This window comes from Amblyomma americanum, chromosome 2 (genome assembly GCF_052857255.1).
Source record: "Amblyomma americanum isolate KBUSLIRL-KWMA chromosome 2, ASM5285725v1, whole genome shotgun sequence".
NCBI classification, from domain to species: Eukaryota; Metazoa; Arthropoda; class Arachnida; order Ixodida; family Ixodidae; genus Amblyomma; species Amblyomma americanum.
In genome coordinates, this window is record NC_135498.1 from 214,541,613 (window position 1) to 214,562,378 (window position 20,766).

The 20,766-nt window shown below is 47.9% G+C and overlaps 1 protein-coding gene across 6 annotated transcripts in view; it reads right to left on the minus strand.

Moving 5' to 3' along the window:
• The window catches only part of Ns3 (nucleostemin 3), a 249,272-nt gene that overhangs the window by 227,431 nt on the left and 1,075 nt on the right, over nt 1-20,766 (minus strand). The window lies entirely within an intron of this gene.

A 20,766-nucleotide genomic window follows, 5' to 3' on the forward strand; every position in this document is an offset into this window, starting at 1 on the left:
TGCGAGGCAGCCGAAGTGGTGGTTCCTCTCACACAGGAAGATTGGGACGACTACAAGAAGGTGAAGAGCGCATTGCTTAGAAAGTACCGGCTTTCTGCTGAAGCCTTTAAGCAGCGATTCAGGCAGGCAATGAAAGGCGGAGAGTCGCATACCGACTTCGCGTACCGGCTTAAAGTCAACTTAAACGAGTGGCTTAAGACCGCTGAGGTGCACGGAAGTCATGACAAGGTACTGGAGTGCATCGCACTACAGCAGTACTATAGCGCGATTCCAGAAGATCTGAGGATATGGCTGCAAGATAGGCTAACAGATATAGACCTAGACAAAGCGGCACAGCTCGCAGACGAGTGTTATGTTCGCCGAAACCACCAAAGCAAGGCAGGGTACGATAACAGGTTAGGAAAGGGAGAAACCTATTTAAAGAGAATCCCTGACCGAAGGGTGCCACCAGCACGCCGAGATCACCGAACAGAGGAAGCGGGATCAAAAGGAGGAGGTAGCGAAAACAAGTTGGAGTCACCCAAATCTGCTGATTCGCCGAAACAGCAGGCACCTGGAGCTCGCGCGTTTGAAGCGCGAAAGCCCATTGTCTGCTATAATTGCAACAAGGGGGGTCACATCTCAGTGAACTGCAAACAGCAAAATATGGCGTTCGCATGCATGCTAGAGTCGGAGGAAAACCTTATATTGCTGGAGCCATGCATGCGGGACGTGGTTATAAATGGCAAGAAGTTCAGGGCACTGCGGGATTCAGCGGCTACCATGGATGTTGCTCACCCGTCCTGTGTTTCCTCCACGGACTACACCGGCGAATGCGCCTGGATTAAGCAGGTCACCGAAGAACAGAGTGCATGCTTGCCTATAGCGAAGATGACCCTAGAGGAGACTTTTGGCAGGCTAGACACAGAAGCAGCAGTTAGCGCAAACTTGCCGACACACTTGCCCTACCTGTTCTCGAACAAATCCGAGCAGCTGCTGAAAGAGAAAGATCTCTCTTTTACCTTGGGCTTGGCTTGCATGGCGCTAACACGTTCTCGAGCGCGAAAGCTCGCAAAGAAACTCGACTGCGCTCCGATAAATGAACAGGCACCGAACCACTCTTCCGACCAGCCGGGGGGATCCTTGCAGAAAAACTGATCCGTCTGAACCGCATGAGCATGACCATGAAGGTGTTCCCGAACCAGCGGTAGCTCATGAAATCCAAGGAATTGCTGATTCCATAGAGAATGGGGTAACAGAAACCAACGCGAAGGGTTCGACATTAACACCTGCTTCGAATTGTTGGGAGGAGTTGACTAAGGTTGATAGGAAAGCACACATTGCAGAGCAGAAAAGCGACCCATCATTAAGAGCTCTAAGCAATAATGTCAGAGCAGCGCAGTCACTGTCTAAAGTGTACTACGACAAATCGGCACGCAAGCGCACCTTTCAACCTGTTGACCACGTGATGTTGCTGCGTCCGTCAAAAGGGAAAAAGCTTGAGGTGCAATGGGAAGGGCCAGCTAAGGTGGTGTCCAAGCTTTCGGACACCAACTATAAGGTAAAAATTCAGAACAAACACAATCGGATAATCCACAGTAATTTGATGAAGCCTTATGTGCAGCGTCAGGCCATGATTAACATGGCGCTGAACATGCCAGAAGAAGAGATCTCGGACATACCTTATGTCCCTCATGAGGACGAGCAAGCAGCGAATGGGCTGCTAAATTTAATCGACAGAGAGCCACGTTTGACGGAAAGTCAACGAGGAGACATGAAAAACGTCGTCCGCGACTTTGAGGCGGGGTTTTCAAACAAGCCAGGAAAAACAACCCTCATCGAACACGACATTCATCTGTCCAGCGAACAGCCGATCAGGTAACATACCTAGGAGTACGTTTTCCTATTTCGGCCAGCATAAGTAAAAGCGAGTGGTGTAACGTACCTTGACTCTAGGTATTGGGGCGGGCAAAATTGAACGCCACATCGGCCAAATCAAGTCACCTATTCCCGTACCGCGTGCCCTCTAAGCAGCAACCTGATTTCATTTAGCGATTCTTTTTTCCTATCCAAGTGCGCCTCGAGCGGGAGCACACGCCTTGGACAGGTGCCCTGTCAATACTACTCGTCGGGAGACACCATGTGTTCATTCAGGCAAAACATTTGATCTCTTCAAGTTTTAGTTGAAGTTTTTTGCTAAGTGCAGTTTTGGCCCCGAGTTTTGGTCTGGCGGTATGAGTGGGTTCTGAGGGCACGTGCTTTTGTCAGGTGTGGTTTGGCGTCTGTGATCCCTTTTGGCTAGCATTGCAGAGAATTTCCCAAAATGGCCATCTGACGAGGGGAAGCGATGCCGAGCTTCGGCACTGAAGGTCATCAGAAGACTCCCAAAGAGCATCTGGTTCCTGCTACGCCCAGTCAGCCGAGCTACGTGCGAGCAGTTCATCTTCCGGGCGCAATATCTGGCGGCGGGGGTGCTGTTGTGACCGCGCTTCCTTCCTGCTGTGAAATTCGGCGAAGAGACGTGACTGCAGGACTTCCAGAGGGAACGACAACAATAGCGTCCACACGTGTTCGAACAGGAATGCCGGAAGTAGCGACGATAGTGTCCCCATAGCAACGATAGTGTTCAACATGAATGCCAGCGACGACCATAAGCGTATTCGTTCCGATCACCAGTGCAGGATCTTTCAACACCTGCGGGGTGACAGCCAGCATTCCTGTGTCATGCAGCTGCCCTCGGGACGCACGTGCGCGGCCACCTGGAAGACGCGGGGACGACAACGTGACCGGGTCCTGTTCCCTTTCCCTCGACCGAGCTGCGAAGAAGCGTCAGGACCGGCCTGCCGTGGGTGGTACCATCAGTGCCATCGTGTGATTGGACATCATTCTTCGAACTGTATTCCCCAGCTAGGGATCTGGGGAATACGAAGAGTATTTAAGGAGCTGCTGGTTTGATGCCAAGAGAGCCCCCTTCTTGAAAGGTATCAGAGACTCCCGACTCCTAAGAAGATCTCTTTACTGAGAAGCCCTCTCAGTTGCCCGTACTTGTACATACTGTAAATAGTCCTTGTACAAAGTTTTCCCAGTTTTCTTCCTCCAATCGTCCTCGTCTCTTCTCCAGCCCAGTCACGCTATCTGAATCCCGACAACTGGTGGCAGCGGTGGGATGCTGCTACCTGAATCCCAACAACCTGCATTGCCATCCTGTCGCAGCAGTATAGTTTGTGTTGTGTTCGCTTCGCTAGTGACCCCCAACCCACCCCCACCGGATTACTTGATGACCTTGATCTCATTTCCCACGCCGTATTGTGCCGCACGCGCGGTCTGCTGTACCATGGGTGCGGCGCGCCAGGGTTCCTGCCTCAAGATGCCCCCCCTTCCCGTCTGGCTTCAAGCAGTCTTATCTCCACACTTAGTCACAAGAAAATAAAACGGGGGAGTAACAAGGATGTAATGCGTATGTTTGAGCGTTCACTGTTGTGATAACATGATAACATGCTGATGCGGCCATTCTGTGTTCGACATTGCTGCCATGTGCCGATAGGATCATTGAGTGTGCTATCGTGTGTGGTCTTGTGATGTTCGACGCCCTTTCCCACTTGACTATATATGTGCCCTGTTCTTGTACGCTTTTGGCTAATAAATGTTTGCCCCCGGCTTCGACGCGTCCAACTGTGAACATTACAGTGGCGACGAGGCACGGTCTAACCCTGCGGGGGGAGGACAGACATTGTTCGCGAGATAACTTTCGGCAGTCGCGTCAGCGAGTTTAGGCTAAACGGGAATTCTTCATGGGAAGAATACGTGGAGCGCATCGAGTTGTGCTGCGCAGCGAACAAGCTGACGAGTGACGCCGACAAGAGGGCAGCTTTATTGAGCTGTTGTGGGGAAGCGACATACTCCCTGATAGCAACCCTCGTAAAACCTCAACGACCGCCAAGTGTCGAGCACCAAGTCATCGTCAACACCGTGAAGGACCACATCAATCCGAAGCCTTCAGAGTTGTACTCAAGGTACGTTTTTTTCAAGGCGAGACCAGCAGTACGACGAATCTGTAGCTGACTACGTCACGTCCTTACGCAAGCTAGCTGAGAACTGCGGCTTTAGCGACAACCAGCTGCCCTTGGATGTAATGCTGCGTGACCGCCTGGTATTCGGATTGAGGGACAGCATTGTTCAGCAACGGCTGCTGACAGAAAAAAACTTCAAGAGCGCTTACGAGCTCGCAGTGACCGCGGAAATAACTGCTAAATAGCAACACGTAATGAGCCAGCATAAGCAGGCAGCTGTAGACGTGACAGCAGAAGTGAGCACGCCCCCTAAAAACGAGCAGGAGGAAGAGAACCGCGTCGGAGCATCGCGTCAAGTTCCGGACGAAAGGTGTTTCCGATGTGGCAGCAAGCACGAAGCGTATCGCTGCAAGTACAAGAACGCGATGTGTTTCAACTGCTCTAAAAAAGGGCACCTAGCCAAGGCGTGTCGAAGAAAAAAAATGCAAGTGCAGCTGATGCTGGAGACTGCATCCATGCCGGCGCATACTGAGTACGACGCTCTACTCTGCATCAGTCAAGTAACGAACTTTCCCAGATTTGCTGTCACCATCAGCATTGGTGGACAGAACGTACAGATGGAAGTCGACTCCAGAGCAGCTTGGTCAATTATCAGCCGCAAGGAATATGAAAAACTGCAAGTCGCTAAATATATCGACCTGGAAGAATCAGATGCTCAGCTCGTCACCTGGACGAAACAAGGCCTTGACATTTTGGGAAAAGCCAGGGTTCCCATAGAATTGAAAGGGCGAAATTGAGAGCTGCCGCTACTGGTAGTGAGAAATGACAGCAGCACACTTCTAGGCCATGACTGGTTCAAGGCGTTAAACATAGAGCTTACAGGTCTTCACATCGTGAGCAACAGGCAAGAAGCTATCCTGTCAAGGTATGCAGACATTTTTAGAGAGTCATTTCCAGGCACTACACTGCCGCCGATTCACATTGAACTCAAGCAGGACACTCAGCCAAGGTTTCTGAAATGTCGCAACATCCCGTTCGCGCTTAAGTACGACGTCATTGCTGAGCTGGACAGATTGGAGAGACAAGGAATTCTGCAAGCAACGCAGTATTCAGAATGGGCTACACCTATCGTTGTTCGAAAAAAGAATGGATCGCTCAGAATCTGCGGTGACTACCGAAGCACAGTCAACCAAGCGTTGAGGAGCAACGGTTATCCTTTGCCTACAAGCCAAGATTTATTCGTAAAGTTCGGCAAAGGCCATGTTTTTTCGAAGTTGGACTTGATGCAGGCATGTACCAACAGCTGGTAGTTGATGACGCCACAGCGCAGGTGCTCACGATAAACATCGTAAAAGGGGGGTTGTACAATGTGCGACGTTTGCCGTACGGCGTGTCAGTAGCTCCAGGGTTGTTCCAACGCGTAACGGACACAGTCCTCGCGGGTCTACCGCAAGTAGCTGTGTACCTGGACGACATTCTGGTGCTCAGCGAAACCGCAGAAGAGCACAGCCGAATGCTCGCCGGGGTTTGCGAACGAATTGAAAAAACGGGACTGCGGGTCCAGCCGGCAAAGTGCGAGTTTTTTAAAGAAAGCCTGGAATTCTTAGGCCACAGGATAGGCTCACGTGGTATCTACCCATCGAAACTTAAGGTAGAAGCGATTCATCAAGTGCCTGTACCGAATACCAAGAAAGAGCTGGAAGCATTTCTCGGCATGGTGAACTTTTATAATCGTTTCTTGAAAGGCCGCCCCAAGGTCGCAGAAGTTTTGTATCGTCTACTGGAGACTAACGTCGCGTGAATGTGGCGTGAAGAACACCAGGAAGCGCTCGAAAGCCTGAAGCAGCTTCTAACGTCCGAGTCGCTGCTGATGCATTTTGATCCCAGCACGCCTTTAGTTCTGTCATGCGATGCTTCACAGGTGGGAGTAGGAGCAGCCCTAGCGCACCGCGACCCTCAAGGACAAGAAAGACCCATCGCGTATGCGTCAAGAACGTTAACAATGACCGAACGGAAGTGTGCCCAGATAGATCAAGAGGCTTTAGCCATCGTTTTTGGCGTTCGTCATTTCCATCAGTATCTGTGTGGAATAAAGTTTTGTTTTCACAGATCACAAACCGCTGCTCGGCATATTTCGACAAGAGAAGCAAATTCCAGCTGTATTGTCACCACGCATGCTCCGTTGGATCTTAATGCTGTCGGCTTATGACTACCACCTTGACTAAACGAAAACGCAAGAGCATGCCAATGCTGACTGTTTAAGCAGATTACCAGCAAAGGAGACTCGAGGTGAAACCAAGGCGCCGGGCGACATCCTTCTGCTAGAGGCAATGGAGTATCCCCAGTGACCGCACAAGTGGCATCCTCTACCAGGCAAGGTCCTCAATTGCATCAAGTGAAGGCGTGAATTATCGACGGCTGGCCCAAGCACAATGTGCCATCAGAATATTCTGCCTACCATGCGAGACGATATGAGCTATCCGTCGATCGCGACTGCGTCCTTTTGGGAAACCGAGTACTGCTACTGGAACGACTACGGAAGCGAATTCTTGGCATGCTACATGCAAATCATCCAGGAATTACGGCCATGAAAGCTCTCGCGAGGTCCTATGTTTGGTGGCCCAGAATTGACGCACAGATTGAAGATTTCGTTCGGCACTGCAAACCAAGTCAAGAGAATAGGCAAAGTGATCCCAAGACACCTGTACATTTCTGGACGAAACCCGAAAGACCTTGGAGCAGGGTTCATATCGATTTTGCGGGGCCAGTCGAAGGCGTTTGTTTTCTTGTGGCAGTGGATGCGTTTTCGAACTGGGCTGAGATCAAGATAATGCCATCCCTTCAGCCCTCTTCAGTGTTTGAAAAGTTGCATAAAATGTTCGCATCGTACGATCTACCATATCTTATAGTGGTCTGACAATAGGACTGCTTTCTCAAGCAAGAAATTTCAGGAATTTCTAAAGCTAAACAGAATCCAGTTTATGTACACAGCGCCGCATCATCCTTCAAGCAATGGAAGAGCAGAACGGATGGTTCGCAAGCTCAAGTGTGCACTCAAGAAGCAAACACAAGGCACAGTGGCGTGTAAGGTTTCTCGCTTCTTGTTCAAGCAGCACTCCATCCCTGATTCTGAGACCGGAAAGGCATCAGCAGAGCTCGTGTTGGGTCGGAACTACCGCTCTGCCCTGTCAAGACTACACCCCGGCATGGAAAGCGGGGACTTGTGTCAACGTGTGCCGACAAAGGTGTTCGAGTGTGGGGATGCTGTGTACAAGAGAAATTTTAGCCGAGGGCCTACATAGCTAGCCGCTCGGGTGTTACGCCGCCTGGGCCACGTCATGTACAAAGTTCAGATGGCTGAAGAAAATGTGCATAAACGTCATCGGGACCATCTGCGAAAGGCATGGGTGTCGGAACCGGCAACTCCAGCTAGTGCAACAGGTGATTTCTTCAGTCTCCCACCGACTCCAGTGCAGAACCCGAACTACCCAACGCTGAGGCACCACTGGTTCTTAGACGGTCTACTCGTGAGTGACGACCAGTGCAGCGCTACGGCATTAACTGAGGGGGAATGGATGTGATAACGTGATAACATGCCGATGCAGCCATTCTGTGTACCGCGTTGCTGCCACGTGCCAATAAGATCATAGAGTGTGCTATCGTGTGTGGTCATGTGATGCTCGACGCCCTTTCCCACTTGACTATATATGTGCCCTGTTCTTGTACGCTTTTGGCTAATAAACGTTTGCCCCCGGCTTCAACGTGTCCAACTGTGGACGTTACAGCTGTGCTGTGAGAAGGCACGCGCAGGACAGAAGGCAGCGTTGAATTCGTAGTTGCAGCTGTTGCAGCCTTTTATTTCATCCCTGGTTTTCCGTTGGCAACTCGTCAAGGTATGCTGGTTTATGCTCATTTTTTTTATTTTCGCGGAATAGAATTGAAATGATTTTTTTTTTCCTGTTTTGATAACACGTCCCTGAAGCTTACCTCGAGGCTCGTGCGAGAGGCAAAGCGAGAGGGAGGTTTCAACCTACAGAAAATCCGTGACCTGAAACCATGTGTCTATGGCGTACGCCCATCTCGTCTTTTCTTTTCGCACCCAAGTTGCTCTTTACATGCGTTTGCTTTTGCGTGTGCATATATGCTTTTGTAGCTCTTAGAATGCTTGCTTAAGGTACATCAACCCTCAGCCTGTATTATGTTTTTCTTGCTTCATTTTTCAAGATTTCTCAGAGCTAGAGAAAAAAGTAACCATTATTATATGCTGCAGGGGCTGTAGGGCTATGTACATTGTGTGTTAAATGGTGCATACATATGCGTCTCCTCTTTGTATTCATTTAAATGCAAAGGGCACATATAATAAAGTGAAATGACATCTGTATTACGCTGCTATTTCCTGTTATATGGGCGGGATTGGGCGACTTTGTTGAATTCATATTTCCTTTGTGTGTAAAATTCTAGGACAGTTCATGTAAACAGGTAAGTCCAGGACGGCCGAGCCAGCATGCATTCACACGTTTGGACATATGTATCACACCACCTCTAACCTAAGCATGTGCATGAAATTTGGCACATATGTGCGCTTAGATGCCTGAAGGCTGCATGAAAAAGGAGAAATAATTTCATTGAGCCAGAGCCGAGAAATCGAGCATTAACCATTTAGGGCTTTCCCTGGGACACAAAACTTTTTGGGCACTGCTAGTTGTGGGGACGTTTTTTGGATGTGTGCAGGAAAAATGAGCACCTCCTAGGGAGATTCCAAATGTCCCGATGGGCCATTTGTGGGAGATATTGAGGAAGTATTGTGTTTTTTGGATAGACACCTAATTTTATTGTTTTTTTCTTTCAAATGATACGTTAGACATTAGAATACATGTATTACCGGATTGGTATTCTCCTACAACCGCTAAATAATTCATAATTAAATTTTTCTCGTGCTGTCTTGGTTTTGGTTTCATCAACCGAGCGATGGCTGTGGCGTGCAGTTGGTGTTTAGGTCACGTGATGCACTAGAAAAACGCTAATATAATCGCTGATACGTAGTTTTAATTGACTATGAGACTTAAGCCAGCCCCTTTCAATACCTGGAATGAAAGAAAATGACCTATCAGCAATTATACAGCAAATTTTTCATTCCTCACGTGAACTAAACCTCAACTACATGTCACAGCCATCGTTAGGCAGTTGAAACCGAAACAGCATCAAGAAGAAATTCAATTATAAATTCTTTAGCAATCGCAGACGAATCCCACGGGGTGCTCAATGTACACCAATGTCTAACGCATCATCCCACGGGGTGCTCAATGTACACCAATGTCTAACGCATCACTTGAAAGAATGAAAACGTGCAAGTAAAAATTTGGTATTTATAGTCCCTTAACTGCTCTCGAGTTAGCCATATCTCTCGATACTGCCGAAGCCCTCCAACATCGACCTACCACTGCTATCCGGACTCTGTTTATTTCCGCCGCTCTTCTTGCCTGTCTGAACTGCCCTTCTCGAGCTCCAATGCTCAGAACCCTCTCACCAACCACTCGTCGTCACCCCAGCGCCGTCGCTCTCCTTCGCCCCGAACTTGCCGCCCATCGTCCCCTGCTTCGTACGCCCAATGTCATTCGAAAAACTGATGGCTACAGCGTCTGGGGGTGATGCTACTCTATGACGACCCGGCCCAAAAATCCTCCTTTGACTTTCCACACCAGATGCAACTTGATCGACGTGCACGTGGATGATGTGCTTGTCACTGCCTTGATCGCTACTGGAGCGCAGGTGTCAGTGTGTCTCCCATACTTCAGCGTCGCTTGCGTAAAGTGCTCATGCCTGCCCCCTCAGCCGTTGCCCATTTGGCCGATGGCAAAACATCTGCCTTTGTTGGCATGTGCACTGCCCTTTTATTTGCTGTCCTTTCCCACTGCCCTCAAGACCTCATCCTCGAGGTTGACTTCCTCTCCGACCAGTCCGCCATCATCGATTGCGCCTCAAATGTCGTCCAGCTCGGCCTACCTCTTGAGCCGGAACCCACTGACCCCCTTGTCCACCACCTGTGTACTGCTGATTTTGTCCGTCTGGCATCTGCAGCCGCGACCTACATTTCCTTGTCCTCTGTCCCGCCTAACCCCGATGGTAACTACATCATTTCTCCTATTAAGGATGTTGTTCTGGCTAAAGACCTTGCTCTTCCGCATGGTCTTCAGCATTTCCAAGAACCATACGTACTTTCCAGTTCTGAACTCTGCCGCTTATGTCCAGCCGCTTCCTCAAGGTATCGCACTAGCAACCCTTAGCCCAACATACCAATGCCACAACTCAGCTCTTACCACGTCTGTTCCATCCTCTTCTAGTCTACTGTAGCCATGCCAGCCGACACGTACTCTAAAATGATAGGTCCCGATCTGTCGCTTGCCCAAGGTTATAATCTTCTAGGTGTTTTGGACCGCCCACTTGGCCGAAAGTCCGTTGTTAAGCATAGAATAAACACAGGCGACTCCTCCCCTGTTCATCAGCGGCCATACAGAGCCTCCACTGCTGAGCGGACCGTCATCCAACAGGAAGTAGACAAGATGCTAGACAAGGACATCATTGAGCCCTCCTCGAGTCCGTGGGCTCTCCTGTAGTCTTAGCCAAAAACAAGGATGGTACCTGGCACTTTTGCATCAATTACCGCCACCTCAACCGAATTACAAAAAAAGACATCTATCAATTACCCCGTATAGACGATGCCCTAGACTACCTTCATGGAGCCACCTATTTCTCACCCACCGATCTTTGTTCCGGATATTGGCAGACTGCTGTAGAGCACATAAACCGTGAAAAAAACGGGCCTGATTACTCCCGACTGTCTGTATCCGTTTAAAATAATGCCGTTCAGTCTATGCAATGCTCTGGCCACTTTTGAGCAGATGAATAGACTCACTTCTTCAAAGATTCAAATGATCAATATGTCTGTATTACCTCGATGATCCATAACAGCGCGACAGACGGAACAAAGAAGAGGAGACACAACACACAGCGCTGACTCACAACTAAAACGTTTATTGGCTGCCAGCCAGTATAAATACTGGCCTGGTGGCCGGGAAAAAAATACAAGCACGCTTGACTTGCGTGATATCAAAACATCGCCAGTTCATCAGGCACGTGTCAACATACAAGAGTCATCAGTGCAAAATATCACCCCTACAGCAGGCACGAGTTTTCATTCACAATCAAGGTAGCGGGTTTCCTTACCCGACAGGGCTACAGAGGGAGTGCTGATACACTGATCTGAAGTCCTAGCTATCAGGTGGGCTTCTATTATTTCCCTAGTCAGCGAGTCGCGGTTCTTACCTAATACAGAGCATTCCTTGTAAAGGGGAAAACAAGTTTTCGAGTCGTCATTGTCTTCCTCGTCATCGTCATCTTCGTTGTCTTTGCAGTTTCTGCAATGTTTTGCTACGTGGCCTGTGATAGCGACACGAGAGACATTATATTGGTGCTCCTTTAATCTTTCGTTAACACGTCGGCCAGTTTGGCCGATGTAACATTTGCCACATGACAGAGGTAGAGAGTAGATGACCCCTTCCCGGCAAGGCACGAATTGTTTCGCGTGCCTTATCAAGCAGCTGCGTGGTTCCCTTCCTACTGAATTTACTTTTTTGACCATGCTAGACAGTCGCTTAGGCGCCGAGAAGACAACTTCGACACCAGCATGTTTCCCAATTCTTTTCAAGTTATGCGAGACTTGGTGCAGATACGGTACTACGGCAATCTTTCTTTTCTTTTCCTCCTGTCTCGCTTCACCTATCTTATCCAGTCCGACCTTTTTCTTCAGTTTTTCTGCAACAGAACCCAAAACGTCTGCATGGTAGCCAGCCTTTGACAGTCGGTTAAGTTGGTTGCAGAAGCTGCGCTCCAACCTGTGCGCACAAGATTTCATTACAGCGTTGTAAAGCACAGAAAAAGCGATCGCTCTCTTCACCAGCTTTGAAAGAGCTGATGAAAAAGGCAAGATTGGCTTTGCACCACGGGGCTCAAAAGCCCAACAAACATGAGATGGAGTGAAATGAAGCGAAAGATCTAAAAACCTAATAAAATCATTCGATGGTACTTCGTGTGTTAAAATCAATGGATTAAGGCATTCTGAGAATACCGATAACACGTCATGCAATTGCTGCTCGAAATCGAGGTTGTCACAGTCTAAAAACACGAAGTAGTCGTCCACAAATCTAAAAATACGACAAACACTGGACCTGTCAAAACGCTCCTTCAACATTCTGTCGCGTGCAGCTAGAAACACATCGCTGAGAAAGGGTGCTAAACACGAACCAATACAAATTCCCTCTTTTTGAATAAAAACCTCGCCTTCCCATTCGGCAAACGTCGAGACAAGATAGAGAGAAAGCAATTCGAGGAAGCCGCCAGTGGAAATTCCGCACTCATTTTGAAACGCTATAGCACCATGTTGGTCAATGAGGTCACTTACAGATGACAGAATTTCTGCTTGAGGCAAGGTGTAATAAAGATCCTTTACATCGACTGAAAATCCACGGAGCTTCTTATTGTAGTTGCATTTCAAGAATTCAATCATATCGTCCGAGCGATTTATTCTAAAAGGATCATCAATCGACAAAACATTCAGTCCCTGCTGCAGGAATTTCGCTACATGCTGCTGCCATGTTCCGTGGTGCAAAGCCAATCTTGCCTTTTTCATCAGCTCATTCAAAGCTGGTGAAGAGAGCGATCGCTTTTTCTGTGCTTTACAACGCTGTAATGAAATCTTGTGCGCACAGGTTGGAGCGCAGCTTCTGCAACCAACTTAACCGCCTGTCAAAGGCTGGCTACCATGCAGACGTTTTGGGTTCTGTTGCAGAAAAACTGAAGAAAAAGGTCGGACTGGATAAGATAGGTGAAGCGAGATAGGAGGAAAAGAAAAGAAAGATTGCCGTAGTACCGTATCTGCACCAAGTCTCGCATAACTTGAAAAGAATTGGGAAACATGCTGGTGTCGAAGTTGTCTTCTCGGCGCCTAAGCGACTGTCTAGCATGGTCAAAAAAGTAAATTCAGTAGGAAGGGAACCACGCAGCTGCTTGATAAGGCACGCGAAACAATTCGTGCCTTGCCGGGAAGGGGTCATCTACTCTCTACCTCTGTCATGTGGCAAATGTTACATCGGCCAAACTGGCCGACGTGTTAAAGAAAGATTAAAGGAGCACCAATATAATGTCTCTCGTGTCGCTATCACAGGCCACGTAGCAAAACATTGCAGAAACTGCAAAGACAACGAAGATGACGATGACGAGGAAGACAATGACGACTCGAAAACTTGTTTTCCCCTTTAAAAGGAATGCTCTGTATTAGGTAAGAACCGCGACTCGCTGACTAGGGAAATAATAGAAGCCCACCTGATAGCTAGGACTTCAGATCAGTGTATCAGCACTCCCTCTGTAGCCTTGTCGGATAAGGAAACCCGCTACCTTGATTGTGAATGAAAACTCGTGCCTGCTGTAGGGGTGATACTTTGCACTGATGACTCTTGTATGTTGACACGTGCCTGATGAACTGGCGATGTTTTGATATCACGCAAGTCAAGCATGCTTGTATTTTTTTCCCGGCCACCAGGCCAGTATTTATACTGGCTGGCAGCCAATAAACGTTTTAGTTGTGAGTCAGCGCTGTGTGTTGTGTCTCCTCTTCTTTGTCCCGTCTGTCGCGCTGTTATGGATCATCGTCAGCACCAACTCGCCCAACAACTGGTTTTGTATTACCTCGACAATGTCGTGGTCTTCTTGCCGTCCTTTGAAACTCATCTCAAACAACTTTCAGTGATCCTCGCCCTTTTTTTTGACACCGGGCTCCAGCTCAACTCCTCGAATTGTCAATTGGGCCACTGCCAGCTCACAGTCCTCGGCCATCTCGTCGATGCGTCAGGAATATGCCCGGACCCGAATACAATCCGCGCCGTCAAAGAGTTTCCCTATTCCATAGTCTCCAAGGGTTGTCCGCAGCTTTATTGGCCTTTGTTCATACTTCCGCCGCTTTGTTCGAAATTTCGCATGTCGCCTGTCCACTCATAGAGCTCCTGAAGGATGAGTCCTTTTACCTGGGGCCTGCCCTGCCCAAGTTGGAGTCTTAACGCTCATCACCTTGCTGACCACACCCATCTATATTAGCCTATTGTGACCCGTCAGCCCCTACTGAAGTTCACACCGACGCCAGTGGGCACATGATCGGTGCTGTGTTAGCCCAGCGGCAGCAGGGCCATGAACACGTCATTGTATACGCCAGCCATTTTCTTTTGGCCACCGAGCACAACTGCTCCATCAGAGTGAATGCCTGGCTCTCATTTAGGCAGTTGCTAAATTCCGCCCTTACCTCTTCGGCCGTCCTTTTACTGTCGTGATCGACCACCATGCCCTTTGCTGGCTTTCTTCTCTCAAGGACCCCACGGGACGTCTTGGTCATTGGGCCTTGAGACTACAGGAGTACTCGTTCACAGTAGTGTACAAGTCCGGACATCTGCACCAGGATGCTGACTGCTTATCCTGTCACCCTGTGGATCCATTTGACTAAACTGAAAATGACATGGCACCTTCTCTCTTCACCATTTGCGACTTTCTGAACATCGCTACCGAGCAGCAACGTGATCCTTGGTTACACATTATCATTGAAGGACTCGCCGCTGCTCACCCTGATCCCTCACTGCGGCTTTTTGTCCTTGAAGATGGCATTCTGTACCGGTGCAATCTCCCCCCTCCTGGGCCTGACCTGCTGCTTGTCGTGCCTCAGCACCTGCGCTCACCTGCTTTGTGAACTTCACGACCTGCCAAGCGCTGGACATCTCGGTGTGTCTCAGACATACGACTGCGTCCGTCGCCATTTCTTTTGGCCAGGATTAAACCGTGTCATCCATCGCTATGGCACCGCCCGCGACGTGTGTCAACGCCGGAAAAAACCATCTGTGCTGCCTGCTAGTCACCTCCGGCCCACTGACATACCTTCCGCTCCTTTCTGCCGTGTCGGTCTCAACCTTCTTGGCCGTTTTCCGCTCACCCGATCTGTCAATAAGTGAATTGCTGTCGCAACCGACTATGCCACAAGATACACCATCACATGTCCATTCCCAACGATTTCTGCTACAGATGTTGCGGACTTTATTCTGCACGACATTATCCTTCATCATGGTGCACGATGATAACTCCTCACCGACCGTGGCCGCTACTTCTTGTCGAAAGTCGTGGATGACATCCTTCAGTCCTGTTCTACTAAACACATACTCTCCACAGCCTACCATCCTTAGACTAATGGCCTTGCCGAACACCTGAATCGAACACTCACAGATATGTTATCTACGTACGTCTCTCCCGACCATTGCGATTAAGAAGAAGCTTTGCCTTATATCACATTCGCTTATAATTCATCCCGCAATGACGCTTCAGGGTTTTCTCCTTACAAACTGGTTTCTTACCCACCCCAGAGTTAGTGAATCATCTGTAGCCGAAGGTATATGTGAGTGATGTGTGCCGCATGTGCCAGTGGGAGAGGGCCACCTTGACTCACATCCTATAAGATTGCACCAAGTTCCCCGACGAAGCTTCGACAAGTACAATGATTCCGCCGTGACTCGCGGCTGCGGCAGAATGCCATGACCACGAAATCCATCCAGCAGGTCTCCCAGCAGGGTCGTCCAGCAGGCCTCAGCGGCTCTTGAAAGACAAAGGCCGAGCGAAACCAATGGAACGTTGCTCCTCAGGGCGACCAACCGCGGGAGTAACACGCACTGCAGTTGAGTAGACACCACCTGCTGAGAAGACGTCAGGGCCTGCGTCGTGGCGCCATTTAGTCATGGTGTCGTTCTGCAGGCGACTAAATAAAGTTGTTTCCTCCTCCTCCTCCTCCTCCTCCTTTCTATCTTTTGTTCGGCCGCCATACTCACTTGGCTTTGGACACGTTAACGCCCACCATTGCTACGGCCACAGGATACGCACAGGATGTCATTACACATGCCGCTATGGCGCGTCAAGTTGCTCACACTCGTCTCTCCGCCTCTCAAGTCAAGCAGAAGGCTATTTACAACCACCGCCATCGGGCCATCACTTCTTACCGGGGTCACTCGTCTTCCTGTGGTGTCCCTCTGGCCGCGTTGAACTGTATGAAAAGCTGCTGCCCCGATACACCAGCCCTTATAGAGTCCGCCACAATGTGACCGGCGTCACATACGAAATTACTGCGACGCCATCCATCCACCCTGTGGCTGATGTCGTTCATGTGGCTCGCCTTAAACCACACCACGCCCCTCATATGTCTTTTCCTTAGCACAGGGACCATGCTTTTGCCGATGGGGATTATGTTACAGCTGTAGGCTTGGACAAAGAAGATGATGAAGCATGGTGCTTGTGTATGGTGGATGAAAAGGACCGGCCCTTATTGTATGCCTTCTTGGATGTCTCTTTCTGTATATATTAATCCTCTTCTGTAAATATACATTTCTGCCCATTGCAATATATTTGCCCATCTAGTTAATTTTCTGGAGAATAACAATTTCTTCTCACTAACAGAGCAAGGCTTCTGAAAGATTTTCTCTTGTGACATTCAACTACTTTCCTTCACTTACGACTTGCACTTCTATTTGGACTCCGCTTTTTCATCTCACTGCATATTTCTTGACTTTGCTAAAGCATTCGATATAATTAATAACTGAATGCTATTACGTAAACTAAGTGTGCTGAACACTGACCCTGTAGTTCTTAACTAGATCCGTGGATTTCCTTTTTCTTGTGTTGAATTTGTCAGCATTAATGACGCTGATTCCTCTACTGCACCACCTGGTTCTGGGGTTCCTCAAGGATCAGTATTTGGCCCCCCTTACCTCTTCTTTACCTTCTATATTGCTGTGAATTGCCGTTCCCCTCTGTAATGTACTCTGTATCCTGAGAGAAAAATAAATATCCCTTGCCAAGGAGCATGGCCGGAAGAGAGGGGGCAGGGCGAATGAAAAAGTGTGAAGGTGCTAACTGGGTACCCCCCCCTTGGAAGATTGAAAACTAGGCACCTATGGTTTGAATAACTGCGCTTGCCCCCACGAAAGTCTGAAGCGGAATAAAAAGTGTCGCCCCTAGCGTTGTTATTAGTTTTTGTTCTCGCTTTCACTGCTTCTTTCCAGTTCTTGTGGCATGCAAAAAGCTTACAATATTCAGAGACAATATTTTTTATCCCTTTCTAGAGTATAAAGGAACGAGATTTGAACTGGACGCTCAACCAATCAGAAAGGCAGTGCCCAATCTGGATTTGCGCTGCCGAAAATGGCCGCTGCATTGCGACACCATCGGCTCGAAACGAGCATTTCTGGAGAAGATTAAAATATTAAATATTACTATTTCGGCGACTACTTCGGGCATTTAGGAGTCAAAATGTCCCTCACCGTGCATACAAATAATGAAGACCGCATGCTTTACCTAAGTCGCAGGGCCCCTTTAACAAGTGCAACTTGGCGCCCATCATCACTGTGAAAGGAGAGTTCTAGGATACTCACAAAATTCAATTGCATTTGGCATCTTTTTGCACTGGTCTCTGGAATGCATGATGAATCCAATTAATGATATTATACGGCACTGAGGAAAGAATCGCGGTGCCCCTTTAAATGTGCTTTCTATGTGGAAGTCTGGATACCGCCACTTCATGTTCTTCACACAAACGTCCTTCGTGACCAAGCGTCTGGGGTGTTGCGGCCCGACTCGTATGTCCGATTGTTTCTCTATTCCCTGTTTTGGCACTCATCTGGGATAATACCATGAAAACTTGTTATTTTCCTGATTACGAATTCCTAATTCTTCTCGGCAATCTTTCCCAAAATGCGAGCCGTCGGCCATCCAGCTTTCGCCTCGTCTGGTTTGTCAACTGATGAACTTGGTTACTACTGCACTGCCTGTGAATGCTTGAATCACTTCGGCTGCACCTAGGCCATATTTATTGCACAGATATACTAGCATCGGCATTGAAACGCATATAACAACCCATTCGCGGGGTCAGGTGCAAGGTGTCATTGAACATTATGGAGCAGAAAGTTTTGTTACAAGAAAGACAGTGCATTGTGCTTTGTTTTTGTAGAACTGGTTCCCCACAGGGAAATTTACCAGTTCACTCATTTACTGTCTCCACATTCTACGTAGGCGGTGCTCAGTGCTCGCTCAAGTTTACAGCATCTTGTCCGAGCATTCGAATGAAAGAGGCAGCAGCGAGCGAATGGCGCCCTGGAAATGCGTTGCTCGCGGCATTGTATTCGCTGCTTTATCTCTTTAGTATAACCTTCTAGTACGCTGCTCTGAAAAGTGGCAAATACGAGCGACGAGCTTTATCATAATCGAGTGCAAGTGCCTGGGAAAGCAAGCGAGACTGATGAGCAGCGGCTCGGAGTGAGAAAACCAGCATGCTTGCAGGCAAGGAAGGACGTGCATTAGCCGATCTCATTGCCAGGCATGTCATCATGACAGCACGCAGCAAGCGCTCCGGGCTGCACCGCAATCGTGCGAGATGGTCCAGTGACATTTGTCCCTGATAGCACATCTGCGGAGGTCGAAGCTTCGTCACTGACTTGAACACTCTGTTACCGTACTGACAGGTCTACTTGAATCCAGTCAAGCAAGGTTTAGAATGGGTTTTAGTTTCAGTAATAATCTGGAGTGAGAGACACGGTCGAATGGTTTTTCAAAATCAAGAAACCAAGTCAACTTGGTTTTGCCTATCTAGAGCTGTTGCTAAGTCGTGAACTGCTTCTACAAGCTCAGTGACGGTCGAAAAACGTCGACGAAAACCATGTTGTCTTTTGTCAATTAGCGCATTATCGTTCAGGAAGACAGAGATGTTCGAAGGATTTTATGGATGTGCAGAGTAAATAAATTGACCTGTATGATGTGAGGAGGGACGGATCTTCCATTCTAGGTATGGAGATGACTTTTAAGTACTTCATTTGGTTGGGAGTTCTGCACATGACAGTGATTTTTCTAATGTTAGGGTTCATTAGCTTGAACGCCATTCTGCATAATGGGACAGAAACCCATTCAGAATTCCATCAGCTCCAGGTGATTTTTTAGCATCAAGATTAAGCAAAAGGGCTAACACACCTTCCTGAGTAATGAAGTAGCAAAAAAGTTAAAATTTCCGGGGCTAACCGATAACGACATTGTCGCTAGCCGCTAAGGATAAAGCGCCAGGAATTATCAGTTTTGGAAGGCAATCTGTGAGAGGCATTTCTCAAACAGAGAAAGGAACTAAGCACGCTGAATGAGTAATGTCACATTGCTGAGAACACGAAAGACTGGTCACGGACACATGGGTTTATGTATGTGTGGCATCGAAATGAGAAAATCTATATTCACCACAAAAACAGCGCTGTCATCGTACACCATGAAAATGCACTAGAAAGCTCACTTGGTCCCCTGCTCTTAACCTTGGTCCCACTGTTTACAGCGGCTTGAACTGGTTATGTGTTGCCCTCAAAGCTTTCCAAGCTCTCTGGTAATTCTATAGTTGAAATTTCCACTCAATATGCAGCCTGCAAAAAATAAGGTCGCTAAACTTGAAGCATTATGCTCTGAATTTCCGTCCCTAGACTTTGAAATTCTGTCATTAAAAATGGATAGCGCTATTATTGCCGTCAGTTATCGACCCCCAAGCGGAGACGTAGAAAACTTGTTTATTTTCCTGAAGTCTTTATTTATTTATTTTATTTATTTCAGTATACTGCAAGCCAGAGTTGGCCCAAGCAGGAGGGGCATACAACTAAAAAAATTTCTAAAAGAGCACCAGCTACAAAACCGCGAGTCAGTAAACAGGACACAAAACCAGAGTCATCAAACAAGATACTGGGAGCCATACAATAAGTTCTTGAGCTCCTTCTCAAAATTCCTAGACTTACATAGACCCGAAGGAAGGCCATTCCATTTGACAGCAATAATAGGTCCAGCATTATAATGGGCGGAGATTTTAACATCGATATGCCCGCCGATACTCCCGCCAAAAGAGAAATGAGGCTGCTCATTCCGTCCTTTGGATGCACCAATGTTAACAGTTCTCCTACCAAAGTTACTACCACATCTGTGACACTACTTGACCTATTTATAACAAACAGACACATAGCTTTTTGCAAAGAAGGAGTTATATGCACTGATGTCAGCGATTATAATGCAGTATACTTGCACCTTGAAAACAACCACGCGCTTCCAAAAACATAGTGTTCTTTTAGAAGAAATAAAACCAAACAATTTAGATCTTTTCAGACAGAAAATAAATAGTTCTAACTGGAGCAGTGTATTGGACCGACAGAAGCAGATAATGCGTACAATTTATTCGCTAGTTTTGTGAGACTATAGAACACATTCTTTCTTTAGAAATACCTCAGGCAGTCCAAAAAATGCGTAAGCCCTGGATAACATTACTCAACAAAACAAGGAATTGTCAGCTAGCAAGTTGGCTAATGCATTTAGTGGCTTTGTTGTTGACCTGTAGAGAAATGACCATACTTAACTGTACTGCATATCAAACATGTTTCTTGAGTCCTGTAATAGAGGCCGAAGCACTGTGTGTTTCTTGCACTAAATAATAGTGGGAAATTAGTTCTTGACATAAAAGCACCGCATCTGTTACATATACTCAACCTCTGCCTGGCGAATGGTGTCCTTCCTCAGAAAACGCAAATTGCAAGAGTAACAGCTGTCAACAAGAAAGGTGATCGGAATGAGTTTCTCTGTCAATATTGTCCGCATTCTCGAACGGGCTTGTGAAAGTAGAATGGAATAGGCTTGGGCA